The following is a 10,310-nucleotide window of genomic DNA, read 5'->3' on the forward strand; positions in this document are numbered from 1 at the left end:
GTTCAGACACACAGCAGACTTATTACTTGTAAAGTAATAGAAATCCCTCTCACATTAGATTCCATCGGTATGTAAGTTCCCCAAGAAAACCAATTATGTAAAACTGATTGCAAGGCATTCTTTGGGATAGAAAATTAAATCCACTTGGACTTCAGCAGAACTTCTTGCTGCATATTTCTGATATTTCATTTCTCGCGGAAATGAAATTCAGAGCATGGAAATGCCTGTACTGCAAAATCAAATCCTGTGTTTCTCTGAAAGGAGTCAGGGTGGCTATATGTCCTCTTCTACAGAGGGCAGTCCTTTCTTTGAAGGACTGCTAAAGAAAGGAGTGTCCTCTATATCTGAAGACATCTTCTGTTTGAAGGGTCATCCAGTCCAAGCCAAGTATTTATTATGTTTATTATAGCACCTTTATTCCACCCTTTATCTAAACAAGGCTCTCAAGGCGGCTTACAAAAATAATTCTTAAGACAGTCCCTGCCCAATCTAAAAAAACAGAACACAAAAGGAAAGGGGATTGGGAGGGAGGAGGACGAGAAGCAGCAGCAGCAAATTTAGGCACTGGATCCTTAGTTGCAAACTTCAGAAGGCCACTTCCTCTCCCTCTAATAGCCTCATACAGATCCAGACAGATGGAGGGATGCCTAACTGCCACTTCCTTTCACTCTGATGTTCTCATCAGCAACAGTTGGTAGGGAACGGAGCTCTCAGCTGAATCCAGGCATGATGGAAAGTATATTTAAATATTTATTTATTAATTTATTGCATTTATATCCTGCCTTTTTTCCTCCAAGGAACCGAAGGCGGCATACATAATCCTCCTCCTCTCCATTTTATCCTCACAACAACAACCCTGTGAGGTAGGTTGGGCTGAGAGTCTGTGACTGGCCCAAAGTCACCCAGTGGGTTTTCCATGGCCGAGTGGGGACTAGAACTCAGATCTCCCAACTCCCAGTCCAACTCCTTAGCCACTACACCACACTCAGGAGGAATTGCTGAGCCTTGGAAATGCCTATCAACAGTGCCTGAACAGCAGCCTGAGCAAGGCACACAGGTCACCTGATCGCAGCCTTCCTCACTGTGGTGAGCTGTACTGTAGTTCTATTTAGATTAACATCATGGTATCTACATTTGCAATGATACATATACATTAGCATATGCAAATGCTATGCAAATTGGGGTCTTCTTTGGCCCTCTATTTTGGTGATGCGTTTCCTCTTCTTTGACAACTCATAAATGATTATGGTGTTTGGTAGGGCTGTGCACCCACCCTCAATCTGCCTTGGAGGCTGATCCGAAGCAGCCCCAATCCGCCCCAGGGCTGCCTCGGAGGTTCCTGACTCACCTCGGCGCTGAAGCTGAGGTGAAATTCGGGCCCTCCAAGGTGACTTGGAGTCTCCTGGGTGCCGGCTGGGGACACCCAGAGTTTTCTGGAGGCTTACCTCTGTCCGCCACCGCCGCCAGCTTGTGTCCAGCGGCTTCCACTGCCGACGACGCTGAAGCCCGGAAGAATTTGCAGCGCCATCCTGCAAATTCTAATGTAGCCAAAGATGCCCTCTTGATTGTTTTTAGAATCTCTTGCCAATCTCAGCTCATTTTGAGTCTTTGCCTTCCTGACACCATCCTGACAGGTTGGTCAACTCTATTGTACTCCTCCTTGGTAATATGTCTCTCCTTCCATCTTCTATACATAAACTTTTTGAATCTTAGCTCAGCAGAGGGTTCTTCTATGCAGCCACACAGATTTCTTTACATGTACCCCCATTTTTCCTTCTCATGGGAATAGTTTGCAATTATGACTTCAGTATTTCATTTTTCAGCATCTCCCATCCCTCTTGACCTCTTTTCTCTCTCAGAGTTTCTAGCCATGGGATGCCGCCCAACCAAGTCTAGCTTTGAGTACATCTTTAAACAATTACATGAAAGCACCCACATCGGAATTTTTCCTTAAACTTTTAATTAATTAACCTTTTTAAATTTCAGAAATAAATATATCTATAAAATCATTACCCATTATAACTACAATCCACCATGATTCAGTGACACTTGTATGCATTGATCTCTGTAGGCTTAAGTGTGCTTAGCTGTATTGGATTTCAGCCAAAAAGTATAATTAAAATCTCAGAGCAGTTATTTTCATCATATCCTGTTTCCATAGCAGTGATAACCCTCTTTCAGAAGTTTATGATGTAGACCTTGGTTGTGACCTTCTTTGTGCATTTAAGGGCTGCTTGGATACCCCAAAGGTGTATGTCGCTAAGGGTGAATTGGCATCGAGAGTATCCATTTTTAAAAGAAAAGTTCAGGTCCTTGTGAACAGAGCAAACTGTTTTCAATGAGAGCATGTGGCCTGAAACTGTTACGGTTCTTCATGGGTTAAAGCAGGGGTGCACACCTGCAGGAGGTAGTTTGGGGTCATCAATAAATTTTGCCACCCCTAACTCACTTTTAACTCCAGATCATTTGTGAATAAAGTTAAAAAGTACTGGTCTCAAGACATAAGAACATAAAAAAAGCCATGCTGGATTTATTTATTAATTTATTAATTTATTTATATTTTATTTATTATATACCGCCCCATAACCAACCCATTTTTTATTTTTTTTGTAAGCCACCCCACCTCTGGGTGGTTTACAAAAAAAAGGGTCCAGCTTTCTGATCACACAGCGGCCAACCAGCTGTCAATCAGGAACCCACAAGCAAGTTATGAGTGCAACAGCACCCTCCCACCCATGTTCCCCCAACAACTGGTATACTGGCCATCAGGACTAGTAGCCATTGATAGCCTTCTCCTCCAGGAATTTGTCTAAACCCTTTTTAAAGTCATCCCGGTTGGTGGCCATCACTACATCTTGTGGTGATGAATTCCATAGTTTAACTATGTAGTGTGTGAAAAAGTCCTTCCTTTTATCTGTCCTGAAACTCCCACCAGTCAGCTTCATGGGATGACCCCGGGTTCTAGTATTATGAGAGCGGGAGAAAAATGTCTCCCTATCCACCTTCTCCACACTATGCATAATTTTGTACACCTCTGAATTATACATGGTGTGGAGAATATGGTAGGGAGACTTTTTCTCGAATCTTAGGTTGACCCTAAAGTCTATATCCCTCCACTGAGAGAACTGACCATTTATTCCCACTCTGCTTTCTCTTCTTTAACCAGTTACTGATCCATAAGAGGACTTCTCATCCCATGATGACTGCTCAGGGGACCTTGGTGTGATCCAAGAAGGAAAGAGAGGAAGAGTTCAATAAAGAAGAGGCTTGTCACACTGGGAGAGGAACTGCAGTTTCTACTCCAACTTCTGGATACTCTTGATGCCAGTTCACCCTTAGCAACTGTAACATGAGTAGTGGAACTGAAGTGAATGCAACAGGGAAGGCAGAGGATCCCCAAAGAGAACCAGACACAGAAACCACGAGAGGATACTCTCAGTATGGTCGCCTTTTGAAAAAGCCAGAGTACCTTAAAGACTATGTAACCTAGCAAGTCTCTATCTTAAAAGATTTTTTAAAGGAAATTATATTAATCAGCACTTGGAGAAATTTGGGTTGTAGATCATTAATTTGTGCTTTTGGTTAAAAGTATTTGTAAAATCAGGAAGATGTAACATGAGTAGTGGAACTGAAGTTAAGGACAAAAGGGATGTCCATGGCCCATCCGGGAATGTCGCCGGCCAAGAGAAGACCTGGATGGGCAATGTGAGGGGCTGGAGGCCACATTCCCACACTTCCAGGAACGTGGCCTTCAGCCCGTCCCAGCGTGGCGATCCGGCCTTTCTCTTGGCCAGTGACTTTCCCGGATGGCCCATGGGAACAGGTGGTAGGACCACAATTTTTCTGGACATTTGTGGGGAGTTTAAAATCTCCCACTGGATTCTGGTTGGGGGGGTGGGATTTCCGGATCTGTCTGGGCAAATATGGGCATTTGGTCACCCTAGGCAGCATATGAACTCTATTTAATAGAATAAAACTTTAATATTCTTATTTATTTCTTTTAATAATTTTACTCTGCTCTTCAGCTGAAAAGGCTCCCAGAGCAAATTATAGATCAATAGAAACAAGACAGTCCCTGCCTGCAGGTTTACAATCTAAAACAACACAAGAGGAAAAAAGGGAAAAGAGTGAAGAGGAAAACAATCAAACGGGGGGGGGGGGCAATTTCTAAATTTCACTGATAGTCCTAAAAATGAACAGCTGGAATTATTTATTTATTTATTAATTACATTTCTATACCACCCAATAGCCGGAGCTCTCTGGGCGGTTCACAAAAATTAAAAACATTCAAAGTATAAAACAACAGTATAAAACCATAATATAAAATACAATATAAAAGCTCAACCAGATCAAAACAGCAGCAATGCAAAATTACAAATTTAAAACACCAAGTTAAAATTTATTATAGACTGTTAAAATGCTGGCGTCTAAAAGCATATAAGGTAGGTGCCAAGCGAACCTCCTTAGGGAGCTCATTCCACAGCCGGGGTGTCACAGCAGAGAAGGCCCTCCTCCTGGTAGCCACCTGCCTCCCTTCCTTTGGCAGGGGCTCGCGGAGAAGGACCCCTGAGAATGACCTTAGGGTCCGGGCAGGTACATACGGGAGGAGTCGTTCCTTCAGATAGCCTGGCCCCAAGCCGTTTAGGACTTTAAATGTTAATACCAGCACTTTGAATCGGGCCCGGACCTAGACACTTATTAATGTCTAATGATCATGCATTTCTCAAACAAGCATTACCATTTGCCTTCTTTGGGGTCATGACTTTAAACACTTAGAATGTATTCGTATACATGCTTACCTGGGAGTAAGCCCATTGAACACAGTGGGGTTTACTTTTGAGTTAACATGCATAGGAATGCACTGTTAGGGACATTTATCAAACGCAACCCAGTGATGTTTGACTATAACACTAACCAAAGAGTTGATATATTATATTTGAGGGTTTTCCTTCTTTAAAGATTGAAAAGTTCCTATGAGTTAAATCATTTCAAAATACAGAAATTTCCTTTAGGCAGAGGTGGGGGCCCAGGACCCCATATGGGGAGCATCACACAAACACAAGGATGTGGCTTTTCAACGTGACCTTTCTTCGGTTTTGTCTTTACATCAATGCAAAAAGAAGGCTTATTAATCTTTTGCACTACTCTGGTGCCGGTTCTCCCACTGTTATGCCAGACAATATGGTTTTGATTGCTTTTGCTTCCTGCTAGGCCTTCTGACTGTAAAAAAAAAAAGCAAAAAAAAAAAAAAAAAAAGCAAAATCTAAAATGAAAAGAGGTGTCCAAGATATAACACTGAGTATGTATTGGAGAAACTTGGGGAGGGAGGAATCTGATGGGGTAAATAGGGGCTTGTACCTATGAAGGAAAATAAAAGGGATAAAAAAGAAGTATACCAGCTTTGATTAGCACGCCAGGATTATAAACTGCTGGAAATGGCTGCTAAAATATACAAGCAAAGATGGGGAAAACACTCTTCAGTTAGCAAAGGCGGAAACTGTACAATGCATATGGAGAGCGGGTTTCCGTTTATTTAAAGGTGCTAAGGAGTATTTTCATTCAATGCTGAAACAAACATAAAATATTTTTTGTAACGGCTGCAGTCAATAAGAAGAGCAGCTAAGCTGACTCTGTTTTGCTCCTGTGCCCTGTTGCTGTAATGATTATTCTGTGTTTTGATCTGTAGGTAATGAAGCAAGAAGGAGAGGCAGAGCCAAGAGTAAATGCCAGTGGCTAAATTCACGACAAATTAAGCAATAAGGAATGTTGTATTCGTTTTGGGAATCATGATGTTAAAAGGAAAAAGACGGCAGTGTTGATGTAAAATCTAGAATGTCCATTTCCCCCTGACACGCAAACACGCATGCTGACATGCATTCAGACACGCATGTACATACGCACCCACGCACGTGTACACGCAAGCACCCATACATGCACCCCCCCCCAGGACACCCCACCAGGAGATACCTGGAAAAGGCGAATGGGCACAACAAGGCAGGGAAGGGGAGTAGCCAGATGCCCCTCAGTAAAAAAAAGTAGGTGACTTCCAAGCCCCTTTCTTGCCAAACAATATTGATTAAGTTAATCCTGCTGAATCCACATTGCTGATTAACTACCAGGACAACACCATAGGTCAGTTTCAAATGAAATTGACCAATCAAACCCAGCCAAGTCCTTAGGACTGCCCCCTAGCCACATTACCAGTAGGGGAGGGGCTACAGACGCAAAGCACATGGCAATTTCAGCTGCAATTCCCCTTCTGACCACTGCATGGAAGTATATAAGCTATTGTCCTGCCTCAGCACGAAGAGCGACTCTGATTTAGCAGCATGAGCGCCAAGAAGTCACCTTATTCTCGAGAATAAACATTTGGAGCCCAACGCCTTGCCTGTGATCTTTCATGAGTGTTTCGATATTGGACTTGGATACACTCGGATTAGGCATAATTTATGCAACAGTGTTTTTAAGAGTAGCATTGCCAAAATGCTACTCCCCAAAAACTTGGCTCGGCAAAAGAAGGCCAGCGCCACAAATGCTGAAAGGGCAGGAAAGCTTTCCGTGACATTCCAATGATGTCTTCATTTTATGTTTTATGTGTTTACATGCTCTGTTTGTGCCCGCTCCAATTTAGAATCGGAATACATCATTCTGATATTGGGTGTATCAGGTATGGAGCTGGAATGGAATCTTAGGGATCTAGTCCACCTCCCTGCCACAAAGGAATATCAATTTAGGGTTTTCAGTTTGTGTCCTGGGTGGTCAAGTGGTATAGTGGAACCCGAGTTTGAAGCCCCAGGACTGTCTGATCAGCAGGAACAATGACATCATCTGCCAACCCCTTAGGCTTCCCTGTTCTCTCTGAGTCTAGCTGCAAACCCCAGAAACAATATATCATTGAGAGCGATCCCTTCCTGTTGTAATGCAAAGTAATATGGGGTGGCTAGATCTTGAATGGGGAATTAAGGGCACTGTCGTGATTCCATGCCCTCTCACTGAGATGTGAGACAATACAGAGGTCTGCTGTGCAATCCACAAAACATTTTATTCAATAAATAAACACCTCTTCATAGCTGAAGGGAGTGTAAATGCTAGGAGCTGTCCTTTAAGTTTAATTAGACTAACAAAGCAAAACCGCTGCCTATTCACAGGCTTTTCAACAGGCTTTTACCAGACCCCTCCTTCAGGGAGGGTCTTCAAACTGTAACTTCTGCTGTGTGACTAGTCTCGTGGACTGCCTCCCTTCTCTCAACTCTGCCTGCTTGACCTTGCAGCGGACTCTAGGATCTGTCAATTACAATGCTCCCTTCCTTTCTGACAAAGACTGAGTTCCCAGGGAGGGGGAGAAGTGGGTAGATGATGTCTTATCCTGGGTCGCCTGTTTGATAAACTCCTGGGAAGATTCTTTCTTGATTCCTAGAGAGCCTTGAGGAATTTCCTCCCCTGCTTTCTGTCCTAGCTGGTCGTGTTCTTCAGCCTCCGAGTCTGATTCAGGATCCACCAGGGAAACCAGGCCTGATCCTGACAGGCATAATCCTATGAACTGCACCCTCACTGCTCAGAAGCCCCTGACTAAGAGGCTTCCGCGATTCCTATGCCCTACTGGGCAGAAACCAGCAGGATGGGAGAAGCAGCAAAGGCGATCTTTGCTCTCCATCCTCCAGTCTCCTTTATTTTCACTAGATGGGCTTTTCTGCCAGTCTAGCAAGGCCACTTTTGGTAGTGAGAGTAGGAGGCTGGAAGAGGCCGAGGATAATTTGTAGCCTGGCCTCTCCGGTCTCCTCCCTTTCCTGCCCACTGGAATGCCCCCTTTTCCATCTCTCTGAGGTTGATTTTCCGACCTTGGGAGAGGCAACCAATGCAGTTCTCTCCACATCCGCTGAAAGATTACAGGGTCTGGGGGGTCAGATCTCCAATTCCCCTTTCCAAGGTCAGAGAGTTCCCTCCAACCACAGAAGGGGTTTTCTGAGTCATCCTATAGTCCCAGGGATGCTCACCCAGGGAACATAGGATTACGCTATGCTTGACAAAAGAACTGCTCCTGGTGGAGATGAAAACTGCTAGAACTGGTTTGTTGATATGGATCAACACAGCTGCCTGCATTTTTGGCCTCTCCTTGGGGGCATGGCTATGCGGACTGTCATGATGAATGTCTGCACTGCAAATTTTACTACTACACCGCTGTGGGTGGGACCAGAGGAGTTATAGATGGAAGGTCTGTCAGTCCAACTTTTAACCCAGCCAAGTATGGGTGATCCAGCCACTCACTGAACCAGCAGCACAAAATACGGGGTGGGGTGGAAATAAAAAACCCCAAGGGACTAATTGCAATCACAATATAATCATAAGTATGTAGTGACACAGCTAGAAAACAAGTGCTGGCATCTAATTATCTTTATTATCCTAGGCATCCATTTAAGTTTGCAGAATGGGAATAACAAATCAAATGCTATTAATTGTAGACACAACAAAATAATGTGCCCTTATTACTTCTCTTTTGTTTTCAAAGTATACTTGCTGCCTTTAGAAATTAGGGCAGGTGAGGTTTTCACGTCCATTGTGGCAACTTATACTCATTGCTAAAAAAAGAGGAACTGCATAACTAAAGGAGAGGAAAAAAGGGGACGCCAATTTGCACACACCCACACCCACATTTACAGGTGCACATTTGGAAATATTTCTTAAGAATGCCTGTCCAGCTCAGATGACACTTCTGAGATGATGACAGCTTCCACATGGAAGGGTCTTAGTGGTACCCTTCAAAAGGCATTGTGCAGCGATGCCATATTTTTTTACCCTAATTTTTCCTGGTAAGAAAACTGTTGGAGGGAGCTGTTAGAAAATGTAGAAGGGCTACAAATGGATGTGGTTATGTTAGGGTGACCATATGAAAAGGAGGACAGGGCTCCTGTATCTTTAAGAGTTGTATTGAAAAGGGAATTTCAGCAGGTGTAGTTTGTATATATGGAGAACCTGGTGAAATTCCCTCTTCGTCACAGCAGTAAAAGCTGCAGGTGGCCTGCCCTCTTTTAAATCTGGTCACTCTAGTATAGCTCCTGCAGCTTTAACTGTTGTGATGAAGAGGGAATTTCACCGGGTTCTCCATATATGCAAATGACACCTGCAGAAATTCCCTTTTCTATGCAACTGTTAAAGATACAGGAGCCCTGTCCTCCTTTTCATACGGTCACCCTAGGTTATATGGACTTCCCATAAAATTCTGTGAATGAGGATGCTTCCCACTGAGAACGTCATTAGATGGGGATGGGGTGGGTGGGGAATCATGTTTCCTTACTATCGCTTCTCCCCACCCCCATTTTTGCCCCACAGTACTTCCTCTTTCTTTACATGGAGAAGAAAGAGGAAGTAAACAATCACTATATGGCCCATCATATGCATCATGTGACCTCAAGAGAGCCAATTTATATTTAAATTATTATTATGCAATATATTATATATTATTGTTTAATCTCAGAGCTGAGCACCTGGGGAATTTGCAGTACTTGCACAGAATTTGCAAATCTGTTTTGTTTGCATGATCTTGCTTTAAGCTGTGTCATTCCAGGTCGGTAGTTTGAGATGTGTTTTCAATCCCTTTAACCTCTTATCTTTTTCGTCAAGCATGTCAGACAAGTATTTTGTGGAATGAATGTCCTACTCAGATTCCTATACGCCTCTTCCCTTAATTCCTTTCCAGTAAAGGTCAGATTTGCATGTTGATCTAACAGTTATCATTTTAACTAAACAGAACCAAATATGACATTTGGTTTCTAAAAACCACCTGACTATAAGGTAACAAATGAAAGCTGTAGTTTTCCATGCTGTGAGCTGTGCTTTGGAAGTTCAGTGCATCCATCCTGTGGAAGAGACAACTTTATTTTCTCCATTGGGTGAACTGTACCTGAGAGCCAGTCTCTACATTTACAAAACCCAGTGGTGCAGCCCTCCTGGGACTTCAGAATTCAGCAGGGAAATGGGGGAGCATTCAATCACGCAACCTTCCGGTGAGGTGGTACTAGGATGACCATATGAAAAGGAGGACAGGGCTTTAACAGTTGCATAGAAAAGGGAATTTCAGTAGGTGTCATTTGTATATATGGAGAACCTGGTGAAATTCCCTCTTCATCACACCAGTTAAAGCTGCAGGTGCCCTTCCCTCTTTTAAATCTGGTCACTCTAGGACCAGTTAAAACTCCTGCAGCTTTAACTGTTGTGATGAAGAGGGAATTTCCCCAGGTTCTCCACATATACAAATGACACCTGCTGAAATTCCCTTTTCTATGCAACTGTTAAAGATACAGGAGCCCCGTCCT

Source organism: Elgaria multicarinata, chromosome 5 (assembly GCF_023053635.1).
Source record: "Elgaria multicarinata webbii isolate HBS135686 ecotype San Diego chromosome 5, rElgMul1.1.pri, whole genome shotgun sequence".
Classification (NCBI taxonomy): domain Eukaryota; kingdom Metazoa; phylum Chordata; class Lepidosauria; order Squamata; family Anguidae; genus Elgaria; species Elgaria multicarinata.